An 18,526-nucleotide genomic window follows, 5' to 3' on the forward strand; every position below is an offset into this window, starting at 1 on the left:
TGAATATTTATTTACTTAACATTAAATATGAAGCATTGGATGCCTTCAAAGTCTTTAAGGCTGAAGTTGAGAACCAGTGTGGAAAACAAATAAAGACAGTGACATCAGACTAGGGTAGTGAATACTATGGTAGATACACTGAGAGTGGACAAGCACCTGGTCCATTTGCTAAGTTTCTTCAAGAAGATGGGATTGTTGCCCAATACACCATGCCCGATTCTCCAAACCAAAATGGTGTTGCAGAAAGAAGAAACCAAACATTATTGAACATGGCGTGTGTAACACCCCAAAATTTGCCCTCCTCATTCATGCATTCATTTAGCATTTCATATTGCATTTCATCATGTCAATCAGAATTAGATCAAAAAAAAAAAAAAAAAATTTTACAAAAAAAAAATAATAATAATAAAATTTTTTAATTAATTAATTAATTAAATAAATAATTAAATAAATAAAATATAATAAAATTTTTTGGACTTGGACCTTTCTCAAAAACCCACTAAGCTACCAATATTAGCATATAAATACTAGAGTTTCATTGAAACAAAAGCCACACAGAAGAGGAGAAGAAGGAAGAGAAGCAAAATACTCTGAGGTTTCCTTGGAACAAAACCCTGAGGAAAAAGATAGTGAGAGAAGACCTAACGGAGTTCAGAGCAGCCTCCAAACCCCGAAGGGAACTCAACTACACAGAATCACCTCTGCCTCACATAAACCCTGAAGATTGTTTTGTAAACCTCACGGGTGCAACTCAATTTCAATCAAGCTCTCCAATCAGGTTTGCCATTATTCCCATTACCTTTGCCCATGGGTTTAATATGTATATGAATGTATAAACAATGCCTTGAATGTTTAACCGTTTAATTTCTGAAATGTATGCCACAGGGTTTGAGTTTTCTGAAACCATACTGTTGATCATGAAAAAAATGCTTATGGTGTTTCACTAACCCTTTTGTTGAATTTTTGTGAGGGCTCACATGACTTTTGCAGGGATAACTTGCGTGGTTTCCCACTTTATTTGTGGGATAACCCCTGGAGGTTCATTCCGATTACCTGTACTGACTCACTTTTCTTTGATGGCATTAGCTTGGAAGGATCTCTGGGTTTCTTGTCCCCTTGGTTGCTGTTACTTCGGATCTTTATCTGTGTGGTACTTTTTACCTTTTCCCGCATTTTACTGCTTTCCTAGCTGGAAGACCTCGATATGAGGCAACGTTTGAGCCCCTCGGTGGCATTTTACTTTGAGATACATGTTTTGTGTTTTGTATTCATATCCCTGCAGGTAGCGCGGTTCCTTCGTCAAGGACTGCCTTTTTGCCCTCGAGCATCCCAAACCCTAAAACCCAAAGCAACACGTTAACTCCTTCTACTACAGGCGAGTAAGTCTCCAAAGGTCGAGCATCCGGTAGATTGCGTAGTGATGTCGTGTTGGTGTAAGCCCTAGAGGCCAATACTTTTGGTACTTGTATCGAATTATTTATTAATAATAAAAGGCTTTTTCTTTATTACGTTTGTTTAATAAAGTCCCTAGAATAGCTAGTCTGTTTAATGTATCAAGTATGACTTAATCATGAGATCACATTAAACATAAGGACACTATTCTTAAAGTATCCGTAGTCGAGCTTTAGTGTGAAGTGGGATAACATTAAAGCATTAAGACTATTATGTTTGTAGACTGATGATCACATCTCATGGATCATGGATAAAGAGTTATCAAGTCTTAAACATAGGTATGAATATTAAGAGTAATATTTGTACCGGATTGACCCGCTATGAGAATACTATATAGAAAGTTATGCAAAGTGTCATAAGTTATTCTCATGGTGATAATAGTGTATTCCACTCTTCGACCTGAAACCACTATGGATCCTAGATGTAGAGTCGAGTGCTTTATTGCTGATCCAACGTTGTCCGTAACTGGATAACCATAAAGACAGTTAATGGGTACTCCACAAAGCATGCTGAGGGACATGAGTGTCCTAGATGGAATTTGCCCATCCTGCGTAACAGGATGAATGTCTATGGGCCCAATATTGAACTGAACAAGGATGACACGGTCTATGCCTTGTGTTCAATATAGACATAAGGGCAAAAGGGTAATTATACACATAATTATTATCACAGAAGGTTGTGTCAGATCACTTGACATTTTCGTGTCTTGGGTAGCAGTGATGTGTTGCTAGATACCGCTCACTGTTTATTATGTTAAATACGTGATTTAATATAATTGCCAACGTCACGAAAACCTACAGGGTCACACACAAAGGACGGATTGATGAGAGATAGAGTAACTAAGGAATATCGTAAGGTACGGTGCCCTTAAGTGGATTATAGAACATCGTAAGGTACGTTGTACTTGAGTAGAATACGAAATATGGTAAGGTACCATGGGCTTAAGTGATTTTGGGCATATTATAAGATATGGGCCAAAATACACTTAAGTGGGCTTTTAGCTTGAAGCCCACACAAGTGGTTCTATAAATAGAACCCTTGTGCAGAAGCACAAAGTGCGGTTGCATTCTTTTCGTTTTCACTCTCTCTCTCTCTCTCACTCAAAGCCCTTCATTCATACCAGCTAGCACTGAGATTGAAGGAACCCGTTCGTGTGGACTGAGTAGAGACGTTGTCATCGTTCAACGTTCGTGATCGCTTCGTGGATTTGCATCAAAGGTTTTGATCGTCACAAGAAATCTGCACCAAAGGTTTCAACCGTCACAAGAGGTAAATATTCTATCACTGATCATGACCATTCGTAAGGATCTCTAAAGGAGAAATTTTTATTTCCGTTGCGCTTTGGGTCGCAATTCTCCTTCACGTCGTTCGTCCAAAACCCAATCCATAACCCCGTAGTTAGCCGAACTACGTTTTGCTCTGATTCTCAGGCCAGATGAGATACGTAGGCATAAGACGCGATGTCTTAGCGAGCACACATCCCCCCAACCCATAGGTCAGCCGAGCTACGAAGACTCTGATTCTCATATTCAGATGAGATACGTATGCAGTGGATGCGACATCCGCGCGAGTCATTTTCATTTAACCCTTTTTTTTTTGGTAAACAGCACAAGATAAACCCACACCCTTTAGACAAGAACTACAAAAGTGGATCCCGTAGAGTACTACGGATGCGTAGGGGTGCTAATACCTTCCCTTCGCATAATCGACTCCCGAACCCAAGATTTGGTTGCGAGACCCCGTCTTGTCCTTTCCTTTTTCAGGTTTACTTCGAGCGTTTCCTTTCCCTCCTTTGGGATGAATAACGCACGGTGGCGACTCTTCTGTCATTTCTTTCGCCGGTTGTTTTTTCGCGCACTGTATTTTTCAGGTTGCGACAGCTGGCGACTCTGTTGGGGACCCGGTTTCCCTAAGCGAGTCCCTCCTAGCTTTTGTAGTTTGTTTATTGGGTGTTCATGCTTTTGTACGGTTATTTATTTACCTGCTTTACCTTATTGCGTTGTGTACATATCCTTGCTTTATCTGTTGGCTGGCTATGGCTGCTTGGTGATCTTTGTGAGATGAGTTCTATACCCGAACTCGAGTGCACTTAAGATAGGAGAATGGCATAGTCCTGTCAACTTGTGTGGAGTATTCCTTAGCGAGTTGACTTGCAAGCCCATTCACTTGGTGGAGGTCATGTTGAGATCAATAATGTCACACAAGTAAGTTGTGGTTAGACATTACTTGTTCCAATATAGACCTAAGAAGCCGAGGACCTTAGTTTACCAAACCCATCTTGGCCTATTCGTAGGACGTAGTGCGAAAGTCGTTCAAGTGTAAGATTTGATACGATTGTTACGCGATACTACACTCATAAGAGTCTCTCTTGAGAATATTGTTGGAATACGAGTAGTCGTTCCTCTGATAATATCCGAAAGATGGGATTATGACTATGGGAACCTTTTGTAGAACATGTTTGGCAGGTTTAAACCTTAGTACACTCCTTTTGGGTGGTTCTTAACCTAAACTCCATGCTCGTGACTTGCAACAAACCCTTGATTCATGGTTAATCCGATCAGGTATCCTTAATATCAATGGAACTCGGGTGTTGATAAGGTGTAAACCATAATCCACCAAAATGGGTGGTTGATATTAAGGATAACATGATCCATCCCATAACCTTTGTTTGGTGTGCTCTTAATTTCTCTCCAGACAGTGCAACCTGACAGATGTTCAAACGGATTCATCAATTCTGATTGACATGCCTTTGCATTGCATAACATCATCTGCATATTTGCATCCAACATCTCATGCTTATTCATTTGCAGGGTATTCCCTTTCAAAACGGGGGTGCCTTAAAACTGAACAAGCAATGCATCGCATACCATGCATATTAACCCTTGTCTGTTTTGCAGGTGTCACCGCAGTGTCTAATGTTTGTTCCCTGTATCAGGCAGTTATTGGTCCCAAGCGAGTCCACAGGTACCCAACAAAGGAAAATCGTCCACAACTAGCGATGGACCAAGTACAGAAAGAGCTGGCTGATATGCGTGAAAGGATGGATCAGTTCATGACATTGATGACTGGTATGGCAGCAGGCCAAGAAAAGCTGAGGGAATTGGTTGAGCAACCGAGGCCCAATCCAGATTTGGAGATACCAAATGCTGAGGGAAACCCTGGTAACCCTGGGAACGCTGATAACCCTGTGAACACTGGTAACGCGGGTAACGCAAATGCTGATGGAAACCCGGGTAATGTTGGCAACACGGGGAATGTTGGGAATGATATTGGTGGAAGATACAATGTGAATCAAGGAATTCGGATTAACGGGCACCCCGTTACTGAAGATTGTCAGTATGATCAATTTTCTTTGCACGACGAGGCCCTCGAGATCACTCACCGTATGGATGAGCTTGCTGAGAAGCTCAAATCTTTGGAGTCTCAAAATTCCTTAGGCATTGATGTCACAAATCTTGGTCTGGTTCAGGGAGTAAGGATTCCTCACAAGTTCAAACCCCCTACTTTTGAGAAATACAACGGGGCTTCTTGCCCACGCATTCATCTCCAATCTTATCTGGGAAGGTTGGGAGCTCACACGGAAGATGAAAAGCTGTGGATGTACTATTTTGAAGACAGTCTAACTGGAGCTTCTCGTGAATGGTATTCTCATTTGTCTCGTACTACCATCAAGAGCTGGAAAGACTTGGCAGAGGCTTTTGTCAAGCAATATCAATACAACTTGGACATGGCTCCAAATCGGACCTTGTTGCAAGGTATGTCCCAGACTGCCAAGGAGACCTTTAGAGAATATGCTCAGCGTTGGAGACAGATTGATGCGTCCGTCCAACCCCCTATGTCTGAAAGGGAGATGGCGGACATGTTCATGAACACTCTTCAAGGCAATTATATTGAGAGATTGGCTGCTTGCCCGTCAATCAGCTTTGCAGAGATAGTAATTGCTGGAGAAAGAATCGAGAGTCTGTTGAAGATGGGCCGAATTCAAGACAATAGTGCTTCCAAGAAACCGTTTGCTGGTAACGGTCAGCGAAGAAAAGAAGGCGAGGCAAGCGTTGTGTATGCCAGCAAAGGCAGGGGCAGAGGACGCCCTACTTATTATCAAGATCAAGTGGCCGCAGTCACCATTCCAACACCTGTTCCTCAACCGCAATATCATCCGCAACAACAACCCAGGTACAACAATCAACAACAAGGAGGTAATCCGGGTCAGCAAAGACACTATCAACAACGTCCAAGGCAGACGGACCGGGTCATCGAGCCAATCCCAATGCCTTATTCAGTATTACTTCCCAAGCTGATTGACATGAATCTGGTTACGTTGAGAACTCTGGCCCCACCAATCGATCCCAATAATTTGCCTAGAGGTTATGATGTCAACGCCAGATGTGCTTTTCACTCCAACGCACCTGGCCATACTACAGATAATTGCAAGGCTCTCCAGTTAAAGGTACAAGATTTGAGAGATGCCCAGGCTATCAATTTTGCTCCGGTGCCTAATGTTATCCAGAACCCGATGCCGGCTCACGGCGGGCAGGGGATTAATGCTGTCGAAGTGGTTGAAGCTGGTAATGCCCAAGGCTGGGGCAAATTTGTGGAGCCAGTCATCAAAGAAGACAAGTTTGGATTGGGGTATGCTCCGGGATCTCAGAAGAATGAAGCCGGTACTTTCTCCAGCAGGGGTTTGGTTTCTCCTCACATCGTCAATGCTGCAGATGAAGACAAGGCTGACAGCGACTGTGACTTAGATAGCTGGATTCGCCCGTGTGTCCCGGGAGAAAAGCTCGACAATTGGTCGTCCAAAAAACCGTCTGGGTTATTCTGCTGAAAGAGTGATTTTTATTGTTTTCCTTTTATTACATGCATAATAAAGTCTTACACTTTGCCCAAGGTGTAATGACTCATTTGTAGGGCCATCCATTTAGTTACGTTTCGCAATTATTTTTATCATCAATAAAGGACGGCTTTTGCAAACAATTTTGTGTTCTCTTTCTTTCAGTTTTTTTACTTTTTACAAAAAAAATGGCAATGTTTCTTTTTTCGTTTTTCCTTTCTTTCAAAAAAAAATCTCTCATTCTAAGGTAAAGCATGATCCTCCATCATGCAGAGCCGACCACTCGGATCTCACTGCTAACGACACTGCTATGGCCAAGTATGACTTCGATAATCCTATCTATCAAGCCGAAGAAGGGGCTGAGGAAGTTTGTGAATTGCCTGAAGGGTTAGCCAGATTGTTGAAACAGGAGGACCGAGCTATTACACCTTATCAGGAGATGGTTGAGACCATCAACGTTGGTACCGAAGACGACAAGAAAGAGATCAAGATCGGGGCCAGTCTACAGGCCGAGAGGAAAGACCGTTGATCATGTACTTGACTGTGTTAGAAAGGTCAATGGGTTGTGTGCTCGGTCAGCATGACGAGTCAGGTCGAAAAGAGCATGCAATATACTACCTTAGCAAAAGTTTACCGACTGTGAACAAAGATACTCATTGCTCGAGAAAACTTGCCGCGCTTTGGCATGGGCTGCTCGCCGACTAAGACAGTATATGTTGACTCACACGACTCTATTGATATCAAAAATGGATCCAGTCAAGTATATTTTTGAAAAGCCATCACTTACCGGAAAGGTTACTAGGTGACAAATGATACTGACAGAGTATGACATCCAATACACTTCACAAAAAGCCATCAAGGGAAGTGTCTTGTCAAACTATCTTGCAGAGCAACCGATTGATGATTACCAACCTATGAGGTTTGACTTTCCTGATGAGGACATCATGTTTCTCAAATCGAAAGATTGAGAGGAACCACTCCCGGAGGAGGGGCCTGACCCTGAATCCAAATGGGTTATGATGTTTGATGGGGCGGTCCACGTCAATGGTCGCGGAGTTGGTATAGTTTTGATCACACCGGAAGGGGGTTCATATGCCATTTGGTGCCAGAATAACTTTTCCCTGCACCAACAATGAAGCCGAATACGAAACTTGTATCCTAAGACTTGAGGAAGCCGTCAATATACAGATTAAAACCCTGGATGTATACGGGGATTCAGCTTTGGTCATCAATCAAACCAACGGGAAATGGTGCTATGCTGGAACTACGTACCCAGAATTGACGTATCTCGGTCAGAGACGAATGAAGAAAGCATTTGGTCAGAAAGTGCGCCCTCGGGGGTATCAAGTCGGTGAATTGGTACTCAAAATATTTCTTCCTCCCAACACAGATCACAGGGGCAAATGGACACCGAACTATGAGGGTCCGTACGTGGTTAAAAGGATTTTCTATGGCGGAGCTTTGATGCTAACAACCATGGATGGCGAAGGATTCCCGTCCCCTATCAACTCAGACGCAATTAAAAAAATACTTCGCATAAAATAGACCCGCTGGACGATAAAAAGAATAGTCCAGGAAAAAAAAGGGCATCCCGACGAACCAAAAAAAAAGAATAAAGAGGTTCGGGCAAAAATTAGGGATATAAAAAAAGAGTACACCCGGTGAGTCGAAAACCCAAAAGGGCGGCTCAGGCAAAAATGGGTATCCCGGTGGATTGAAAACCCAAAAAGGGGGCGATCCAGGCAAAAGTTAGGGAATAAGCGAATGACTGTGATCTGAGTTCATCAGTGTTATATCACCGTTTCATTCAATCCGGCAATCTTCGAAGGTTAAAGATCGACTAATCATCCACTTCAGAAAGCAAGATGAGCAGAGCGTCTTGAGGACATACGAGCCATAGCAGAGTCGAAACTCAGTGGGACCCCGTTTCCACATTGCCATAATTCTCTTTTTTATAGCGATCACCTCTTTTCAGGGATCAGCTTCCTGATACCCTCGCCTATTCCTGGCACAAATTTTCTCCCCAGTAAGAGTCGAATAATTCAGTTAAAGAGCCTCTTTATTTTTCATTTATCAGTTTGTTTGCAAAAATGTCCGAATTTTTGATAAAACATATTGCATATGAACATAATGGTGGCTTTTGCAAATGATTTGCACAGGAAAACATTTAAAATTGCTTTGAATGTGCTTAATCCCGGACGGTGAATTCAAACCGAGTAATTCCCCCGAGGCATACGTGTATTTTTGGTTGCAGGTCACAGGAACCGGATGCCAAGTCATGAATCCTCATCCCCAAGCGGTTGACAAAGTCTCTCCTCAGCAGAGCATGTTCCCCAGCAGAGTTGACAGTATCCAGACTGTCTATCCCCAACAGAGTTGACAGTATCCAGACTGTCTATCCCCAACAGAGTTGACAGTATCCAGACTATATATCCCCAGCGGAGTTGACGGTGTCAGACTGTATCTTCCTAGCAACAGCGGAGTGGTTGCATACCCGACGGACAAGAGGGTGGTGTTCTCAGTGTTCATCTCATCCCCAACATTATTTCTAACAGATTTGTTCTAATCCCCAGCTTGAGGGCTGTAACACCCCGATAAAAATAAGATAATTATTTAATTTAAGTTAATATTATATTTATTAATTTAATTAAATAATTGGAATTATTGGATTATTATTATTATTATTATTGGAATAATAATTATTGGAAAATATATATAAGTTGGAAATAAGAAAAAGAGTCCATTTTTGGTAAAGAAAGAGTTTCACGTGAAAAGCAGAGAAGCGGCAGAGAAGTGGAGAAAGGGCAAAGAGGAAGAGCAAGAGAACGAAGGTTGGAGAAGAGAAAAGCTTGAAGCTAAAGGATTGCCGGATTAACTCAGGTAAGGGGGGTTTATCGTCGTTTAATGGGTATTATGGGTTAACATGTAATGGGTAGTGATGAACCGTTGATTTGACCCTAATTGGGATGTTGAATGCTGAAAAATTGTGTTGGATAAGTTGTGTTAAAGCTGTGATTGAATATGTAATTGTGTGAGTTGTGAATTCCCGAACGTATAGCTTTTTACGGAATTGGAATCGGAGGTCCGGAAGTCCTCCAACGGCGGAAAATGCGGAGAATTCTGCATTCTGCTTCGTGTTAGCGCAGGAACAGCTTTCTGTCTTGCGTTAACCGGTTAACCCAGGGTGTTAACCGGTTAACACTGTTAGGAATTGTGAAGTATTGCTGTTTTGCTTGCGTTAACCGGTTAACCCAGGGCGTTAACCGGTTAACACTGTTGTGATTTCTGAGAAATTGCTGTTCTGTCTGCGTTAACCGGTTAACCCAGGGCGTTAACCGGTTAACACTGTTGAGTTTTGCCAGAAAGCGTGTTCTGTCCTGCGTTAACCGGTTAACCCAGGGCGTTAACCGGTTAACACTGTTGGAAATTGGAAAAATTGGTATTTAAATGTTGTGTACATATTTGATGGTTGGCCTATATCGGTATGTGATATAGTAGGGATCATTTCCCGTTGTTTTGAGTAGAATAGGTATTAGTAGAGTGTGCTAATACTGTGTGGGATTAATTGGCATGACATGATATGATTATGTGATAAATATGCTGATGATGTGTGAAAATATGCATAATGTTGTGAATGTATATATTATGCATGTGTTGGTGAATGGACTGTTTTATGGCTTAGAGTGTGAGCATATGTCCATTGTGGATTGTTGTTGATGATGTTGCATTGCTAGGTGAATTAGCATGCATATTGTGGCCTTTATGGTTGTAGCTAATTCCCATGGTGAGGAATTAGTGAGTAAATCATTGTAGATTGTTGTTGATGTTTGCATGCTAGGTGATTAGCGTGCATAGCATAGCCCTTGGGGTGGTAGCTAATTCCCATGGTGAGGAATTAGTGAGTGAGTCACTAGGTCTCAAATGAGTGGGACTAGTGGGCTTGGTAGCCGTATCTGGATTTGATCGGTGAGGTGAACTATATGTTCACGAATAGTCGGTACCGCATGCATGGAGTCTCATTGCATAATGTATGTATGGCGTATAATATGAATGGATGTATCCCAATATTATACGTGTGTTTGTGTTGGCATTGAGTATGAGTATGAATTGTGTTGGTATTGAGTATGATATTTGAGTTGATGTGCCGTTACTGAATGGGTGATATGATTAGGGTGATTAATGTGTTATTGACTTAGCATTACATGATATTTTATAATGCTTATTATATCGATTGAGGAACTCACCCTTACAACTATGTTTTCAGGTAACGAGCAGTGATTGAGTAGAAGCTAGTGCTTGGAGTCTAGTGTAGTCTCCTTAGTGGGTCATGCTCTGATAGATGTAACATCGGGACGGGATGTTTTACCTTGTTGAATAATTTTACATGTAATGTGTTACATGTTTTGCATGATTGATTTGATTTCTATCCGCTGCGTATTATGCAAATACTTTATGTTTTGAATTAATAAAAGAGCATGACAGTTATTATGGTGAATGGTGTGTAATGATTTGTGTGACACCCTTAATTGCATATTACTCTGATTGAGATATTGTTATTTTAATTAAATATTTGGGGTATTTTAGAAGGGTGTTACATTAGTGGTATCAGAGCATAGTCGGTCGAGTCGAGTCGTAATTATTCTGTTTCCCTGTACGTGATAGGTGTTGTGTAACCCTATCAGTACTTATTGTTTTAGCTGGTTGGGTTTTCAGAATAGAGATGGCTGGAAGAGGTAGAGACGATGCTGCGATTGCTGAGGCTCTGGGTATGCTAGCTGGAGTACTTGGAGGGAATCCGAATGTTGTGGGAATGGGAGCTGCTCGTCAACTGAGTGAGTTCCAGAAGAATAATCCTCCAATGTTCAAGGGAGCATACGATCCAGATGGTGCTCAGAAGTGGTTGAAGGAGATCGAGAGGATCTTCCGAGTGACTGAGTGTGCCGATAACCAGAAGTTCAGGTTCGGTACGCATATGCTGTCAGAGGAAGCTGATGATTGGTGGGTTGCTACCCGCACTGAGTTGGAAACTGCTGGGAATGCTGAGATCACTTGGGTTGTGTTCAGAGAGAGATTCCTGAGGAAGTACTTTCCAGAGGATGTCAGAGGAAAGAAAGAGATAGAGTTCTTGGAATTGAAGCAAGGCAATCGGTCTGTTACTGAGTATGCTGCTAAGTTCACAGAGCTGTCGAAGTATTACACTCCCTATAACGAGGCTACTGGGGAATTTTCGAAATGTGTGAAGTTTGAGAACGGGTTACGTCCCGAGATCAAGCAGGCTATTGGGTATCAGCGGATTAGAGTGTTTTCTGATTTGGTTGACTGTTGCAGGATCTTTGAACAGGATACCAAGGCCAGAGCGGAGAGCTATCAGCAGAGGGTTGATAGGAAAGGCAAGAATCAGAATGATAGTGGAAAACCGTATGCAGCTGGCAAAGGTTTTCAGAGACAGAGTGGGATGAAGAGGCCTAGTGGGGGAGACTCTAGTGCCCCTGCTAAGTGTTACAGATGTGGTCAGGCTGGACATCGTGTCCATGAGTGTACCAGTGCTGAGAGGAAGTGTTTCAAGTGTGGAAAAGGTGGTCATTTGGCTGCAGAGTGCCGGTCGAAGACTGTGACTTGTTTCAACTGTGGAGAGGTGGGTCATATTAGCCCACAGTGTCCTAAGCCGAAGAAAGAGAACCAGTAGGGAGGCAAGGTTTTTGCTTTATCGGGTTCTGAGACTTTTGCGGATGATCGTTTGATCCGAGGTACATGTTATATTAATGGCTTTCCTCTTGTAGCTATTATTGACACAGGTGCGACTCATTCCTTTATATCTTTGGATTGTGCTGTGAAACTTAAGTTAGAGATATCTGAGATGCATGGAAGTATGGTGATTGATACTCCTGCGAAGGGTTCAGTGACTACTACTTCAGTTTGTTTAAATTGTCCTTTGAGTATTTTTGGTAGAGACTTTGGGATGGACCTTGTGTGTCTTCCACTAGTACAGATTGATGTTATCTTGGGTATGAACTGGTTGGTGTTTAACCGAGTTTATATCAACTGTTTTGATAAGACTGTGATCTTTCCTGAGATTGAGGGAGGAAAGAGTTTGTTTCTATCAGCAAGGCAGGTGAATGAGGCAGTAGCAGATGGGGCAGAGTTGTTTATGCTGTTAACGACTTTGGAGGCTAAAGATAAACTGACGATTTGTGATCTGGCAGTGGTGTGTGATTTTCCTGATGTGTTTCCTGAAGAAGTGAATGAATTACCGCCAGAGCGTGAAGTTGAGTTCTCGATTGATTTGGTACCTGGTACTAGGCCGATATCGATGGCTCCGTACCGTATGTCTGCTGTTGAGTTAACTGAATTGAAGAGTCAGTTGGAAGATCTGTTGGATAAGAAATTTATTCGTCCGAGTGTGTCACCGTGGGGCGCACCAGTGTTATTGGTTAAGAAGAAAGAAGGTACTATGAGGTTGTGTGTGGACTACAGGCAACTGAATAAAGTGACGATCAAGAATCGGTATCCTTTGCCGAGGATTGATGATTTGATGGATCAGTTAGTTGGTGCGAGTGTGTTCAGCAAAATAGATTTGAGATCTGGGTATCATCATATACGTGTGAAAACTGAGGATATTCAGAAGACTGCCTTCAGAACAAGGTATGGACATTATGAGTATTCTGTGATGCCTTTTGGTGTGACTAATGCGCCTGGAGTATTTATGGAGTATATGAATAGGATTTTCCATCCGTATCTAGACAAGTTTGTTGTGGTGTTTATTGACGATATTTTGGTGTATTCGAAATCGGAAGAAGAACATGCTGAGCATTTGAGAATGGTTTTAGGAGTTCTACGAGAAAAGAAGTTATTTGCTAAACTATCCAAGTGTGAATTTTGGTTAGAAGAGGTTAGTTTTCTTGGTCATGTGATTTCAAGAGGTGGTGTTGCTGTTGATCCTTCTAAGATAGAAGCGGTATCTAAGTGGGAAGCTCCGAAGTCAGTTTCTGAGATAAGGAGTTTTCTTGGACTTGCAGGTTATTATAGGAAGTTCATTGAGGGATTTTCTAAGTTGGCGTTACCGTTGACGATGTTGACTAGAAAGGGGCAAGTGTTTGTTTGGGACTCAAAATGTGAAGAAGGTTTTCAAGAGTTAAAGAGAAGGTTAACTACTGCTCCTATTCTGATATTACCGAGTTCGTCGGAATCATTTGAGGTTTACTGTGATGCTTCATTGTTGGGTTTGGGTGGTGTGTTGATGCAGAATAAGCAGGTTATAGCTTATGCTTCGAGACAACTGAGGGTTCATGAGAGGAACTATCCGACACACGATTTAGAGTTGGCAGCTGTGGTATTTGTTCTGAAGTTATGGAGGCATTACTTGTACGGGTCAAGATTTGAGGTTTTCAGTGACCATAAGAGTTTAAAGTATTTGTTTGATCAGAAAGAGCTGAATATGAGACAGAGGAGATGGTTAGAGTTTCTGAAGGATTATGACTTTGGTTTGAATTACCATCCGGGTAAAGCAAACGTAGTGGGCGATGCATTGAGTCGGAAATCATTGCATATGTCTATGTTAATGGTTAAGGAATTGGATTTAATTGAGCAGTTTAGAGACTTGAGTTTGGTGTGTGAGAGTACTCACAATAGTGTTAAATTGGGGATGTTGAAGTTAACGAGTAGTATTCTGGACGAGATTAGAAAGGGTCAGAAATCCGATGTGCTTTTGGTTGATAAGTTGAATCTAGTGAATCAAGGTCAAGGTGGTGAATTCAGAGTTGATGAGAATGGTGTTTTGAAATTTGGTAATCGGGTGTGTATTCCGGATGTTACCGAACTTAAGAAGAGTATTCTTGAGGAAGGACATCGTAGTGGCCTGAGTATTCATCCTGGGGCTACGAAGATGTATCATGATTTGAAAAAGTTATTTTGGTGGCCGGGAATGAAAAGAGAAATTGCGAGTTTTGTTTATTCTTGTTTGACTTGCCAGAAGTCAAAGATTGAGCATCAGAAGCCGTCTGGGCTAATGCAACCGTTGGCTATTCCAGAGTGGAAGTGGGATAGTATCAGTATGGATTTTGTTTCGGGTTTACCGAGGAAGATTAAGAATTTTGAAGCTATTTGGGTGATTGTTGACAGATTGACAAAATCGGCTCATTTCATTCCGATCAGAATGGATTATCCGTTAGAGAGATTTGCTGAATTGTATATTGAGAAAATTGTAAGTTTGCATGGTATTCCGTCGAGTATTGTTTCGGACAGAGATCCTAGATTTACATCGAAGTTCTGGGAAGGTTTGCAGAGGGCTATGGGAACTAAGCTGAGATTGAGTTCTGCATATCATCCGCAGACTGATGGTCAGACTGAGAGGACGATTCAGTCACTAGAGGATCTTTTGAGGGCTTGTGTTTTGGAAAAGGGAGGTGCTTGGGATTGTTACTTACCTTTGATTGAGTTTACCTACAACAATAGTTTTCATTCGAGCATTGGTATGGCACCGTTTGAAGCTTTGTATGGTAGGAGATGTCGGACGCCTTTATGTTGGTATGAGTCCGGTGAGAGTGCCGTGGTTGGATCGGAGATTGTTCAACAAACTATGGAAAAGATTAAGATGATTCAGGAGAAGATGAGGATTGCTCAGAGTCGTCAGAAGAGTTATCACGACAAGAGGAGGAAGTCACTTGAGTTTCAAGAGGGAGATCATGTGTTTCTTCGTGTTACTCCGATAACTGGTGTTGGTCGAGCTTTGAAGTCGAAGAAGTTGACACCTCGATTTATTGGTCCTTATCAGATTTTGGAGAGGATAGGGGAGGTAGCCTATCGTATCGCTTTACCGCCGTCGCTTGCGAATTTGCAAGAGGTTTTTCATGTGTCTCAGTTGAGGAGGTACATTCATGATCCGTCGCATGTAGTCCAAGTAGATGATGTACAGGTGAGAGATAACCTGACTGTTGAAACATCACCTATGAGGATCGAGGATCGAGAGTTGAAGCAGTTGCGGGGTAAAGAGATTGCCTTGGTGAAGGTAGCTTGGGGAGGACCAGCAGGTGGCAATGTGACTTGGGAACTTGAGAGTCAGATGAAGGAGTCTTATCCAGAGTTATTCGCTTGAGGTATGTTTTCGAGGACGAAAACTCTTTTAGTGGGGGAGAGTTGTAACACCCCGATAAAAATAAGATAATTATTTAATTTAAGTTAATATTATATTTATTAATTTAATTAAATAATTGGAATTATTGGATTATTATTATTATTATTATTGGAATAATAATTATTGGAAAATATATATAAGTTGGAAATAAGAAAAAGAGTCCATTTTTGGTAAAGAAAGGGTTTCACGTGAAAAGCAGAGAAGCGGCAGAGAAGTGGAGAAAGGGCAAAGAGGAAGAGCAAGAGAACGAAGGTTGGAGAAGAGAAAAGCTTGAAGCTAAAGGATTGCCGGATTAACTCAGGTAAGGGGGGTTTATCGTCGTTTAATGGGTATTATGGGTTAACATGTAATGGGTAGTGATGAACCGTTGATTTGACCCTAATTGGGATGTTGAATGCTGAAAAATTGTGTTGGATAAGTTGTGTTATAGCTGTGATTGAATCTGTAATTGTGTGAGTTGTGAATTCCCGAACGTATAGCTTTTTACGGAATTGGAATCGGAGGTCCGGAAGTCCTCCAACGGCGGAAAATGCGGAGAATTCTGCATTCTGCTTCGTGTTAGCGCAGGAACAGCTTTCTGTCTTGCGTTAACCGGTTAACCCAGGGTGTTAACCGGTTAACACTGTTAGGAATTGTGAAGTATTGCTGTTTTGCTTGCGTTAACCGGTTAACCCAGGGCGTTAACCGGTTAACACTGTTGTGATTTCTGAGAAATTGCTGTTCTGTCTGCGTTAACCGGTTAACCCAGGGCGTTAACCGGTTAACACTGTTGAGTTTTGCCAGAAAGCGTGTTCTGTCCTGCGTTAACCGGTTAACCCAGGGCGTTAACCGGTTAACACTGTTGGAAATTGGAAAAATTGGTATTTAAATGTTGTGTACATATTTGATGGTTGGCCTATATCGGTATGTGATATAGTAGGGATCATTTCCCGTTGTTTTGAGTAGAATAGGTATTAGTAGAGTGTGCTAATACTGTGTGGGATTAATTGGCATGACATGATATGATTATGTGATAAATATGCTGATGATGTGTGAAAATATGCATAATGTTGTGAATGTATATATTATGCATGTGTTGGTGAATGGACTGTTTTATGGCTTAGAGTGTGAGCATATGTCCATTGTGGATTGTTGTTGATGATGTTGCATTGCTAGGTGAATTAGCATGCATATTGTGGCCTTTATGGTGGTAGCTAATTCCCATGGTGAGGAATTAGTGAGTAAATCATTGTAGATTGTTGTTGATGTTTGCATGCTAGGTGATTAGCGTGCATAGCATAGCCCTTGGGGTGGTAGCTAATTCCCATGGTGAGGAATTAGTGAGTGAGTCACTAGGTCTCAAATGAGTGGGACTAGTGGGCTTGGTAGCCGTATCTGGATTTGATCGGTGAGGTGAACTATATGTTCACGAATAGTCGGTACCGCATGCATGGAGTCTCATTGCATAATGTATGTATGGCGTATAATATGAATGGATGTATCCCAATATTATACGTGTGTTTGTGTTGGCATTGAGTATGAGTATGAATTGTGTTGGTATTGAGTATGATATTTGAGTTGATGTGCCGTTACTGAATGGGTGATATGATTAGGGTGATTAATGTGTTATTGACTTAGCATTACATGATATTTTATAATGCTTATTATATCGATTGAGGAACTCACCCTTACAACTATGTTTTCAGGTAACGAGCAGTGATTGAGTAGAAGCTAGTGCTTGGAGTCTAGTGTAGTCTCCTTAGTGGGTCATGCTCTGATAGATGTAACATCGGGACGGGATGTTTTACCTTGTTGAATAATTTTACATGTAATGTGTTACATGTTTTGCATGATTGATTTGATTTCTATCCGCTGCGTATTATGCAAATACTTTATGTTTTGAATTAATAAAAGAGCATGACAGTTATTATGGTGAATGGTGTGTAATGATTTGTGTGACACCCTTAATTGCATATTACTCTGATTGAGATATTGTTATTTTAATTAAATATTTGGGGTATTTTAGAAGGGTGTTACAAGGGCGATTAGCAAGTTCATATCCCCAGCAAAGGTCGTTTCCTACGACATTTCCCCAGGAAGTGTTTTCCCCACAGACTCTACTCACAGAGCCTCGCCGAACCAAGTTTCCATAGTTGATACTCCCCCGCAAGGTCAACTTTTCAAGCAGCCAATTTATTTTTGGTGGCTCATTGGTCCCGGCAGACGGATCATTCCCCACAGAGCATTCAAGGATTGATACAGCGATCTGTTCCCTACCGGAGTTTGCTTCCCCTAGCAGATTTCTTTTTTCTTTTACACCATGCATAGCATTTGCATTCGCATGCATATCATATCAAGCATACACATAAGCTGATAAACAGGTTCTTCCAAGCAGACTGAAGAATTACTTTACAACCAAGGTCATGAGATCCAGCCAGAGGATCAAGCGTGAGTGATCCAGCCTGAGGGTCATTTTGAAGATTCAGCCTGAGAATCGTTTTCCCGTGATCCAGCATGAGGGTCACTTTTTGAAGATTCAGCCTGAGAATCGTTTTCCCGTGATCTAGCATGAGGGTCATCTTTGAAGATTCAGCCTGAGAATCGTTTTCCCAAGAGTCAGCCTGAGGCTCAATTTGAAGATTCCCCAGTGAAGTCGCCTACAAGCTTTATTTTCCCAGCAAGTCTAATTGAGGAGTCGTTACAACATGTTCTAGCCCGAAGAATATGTATGAAGCCCAAAAGTGGAATATTCTCGAAGCTGCATATCTAATATGAAGGTTGGGTGTAGATTTCAAAAGAGGGTCAACCAGCGCATGCCTCAGATGCGGGATCCTAATGATGGGAATTTATCATCAAAACAATCCAGATCTAGCCAGAAGATCGAAGTCAGGTCTAGCCCGAAGACCGGAAATAGATTCAGCCAGAGAATCGAAGCAATTCAGATCTAGCCAGAAGATCGAAGTAGATTCAGCCAGAGAATCAAAGGAAATAGATTCAGCCAGAGAATCGAAACAAAGATCTAGCCAGAAGATCGAAAATCGCAACAATTCAGATCTAGCCAGAAGATCGAAGTAGATTCAGCCAGAGAATCAAAGGAAATAGATTCAGCCAGAGAATCGAAACGAAGGAGATCT

This window comes from Lathyrus oleraceus, chromosome 3 (genome assembly GCF_024323335.1).
Source record: "Lathyrus oleraceus cultivar Zhongwan6 chromosome 3, CAAS_Psat_ZW6_1.0, whole genome shotgun sequence".
In the NCBI taxonomy this organism is placed as follows: domain Eukaryota; kingdom Viridiplantae; phylum Streptophyta; class Magnoliopsida; order Fabales; family Fabaceae; genus Lathyrus; species Lathyrus oleraceus.